At 31.5% G+C, this 645-nt stretch overlaps 1 non-coding gene across 1 annotated transcript; it reads left to right on the top strand.

Moving 5' to 3' along the window:
* The first annotated feature begins 362 nt into the window (after nucleotides 1–362).
* On the top strand, nucleotides 363–434 carry Trnas-uga (transfer RNA serine (anticodon UGA)). Its single transcript has one exon. It is a non-coding gene; the product is annotated as a tRNA-Ser (tRNA).
* The last annotated feature ends 211 nt before the right edge of the window (nucleotides 435–645 follow it).

The raw sequence follows: 645 nt of genomic DNA, 5'->3' as shown, positions 1-645 counted from the left end.
TTTGTTTTATCTTCAAGGAATATCAATTATCATTAAATTAATTAAATACGCAACTGAAATTGTCGATAATTGTCGCACGAAAACTTTAATTAGCTCTGATTAACGGTCTTCATTTACTTGCTCTTTAATTAACGTATTTTTAGTAATAAATGTTATAAATTTCGCTTATTTGTGACTTAAAGCGTTTTTAAGTGGAATTCGCAATACCGAAAACAGTTAACAATCATCCTCAAATCATCATCGTTAGCGTCTGCTGGCTACAAACGTAGAAAAATAATATAAAGTTCTGAAGCTGTATGAAGTTGTATAAATACCTCAGAGTTGAACAAGACATATCAAGATTTATGAACATGACGTCACTCGAACGGTTGGCTCAGTGGAAGAGCGCTCGCACTGAATGTGAGAGGTCGCGGGTTCGAGTCCCGCATCGTTTATAAATTTTGTTTTCAAATTTAATTTCTGTAATAAAGATGCTATTATTTTATTTCATTAGTGAATAGGTATTACATTCTGTCTTTCATAATATGTAAATTTCTTTAATTATTCTATAAGACCTAGGTTGTAATTTGCAAAGATAACCCTCTTCTGTAGTAAACAAAGATGGTATTAATGGAGGCTGCATTGCCTTATAGTATTATATATAGT

This window comes from Leptidea sinapis, chromosome 45, assembly GCF_905404315.1.
Source record: "Leptidea sinapis chromosome 45, ilLepSina1.1, whole genome shotgun sequence".
Classification (NCBI taxonomy): domain Eukaryota; kingdom Metazoa; phylum Arthropoda; class Insecta; order Lepidoptera; family Pieridae; genus Leptidea; species Leptidea sinapis.
This window is presented reverse-complemented; position numbering and strand designations above follow the sequence as displayed.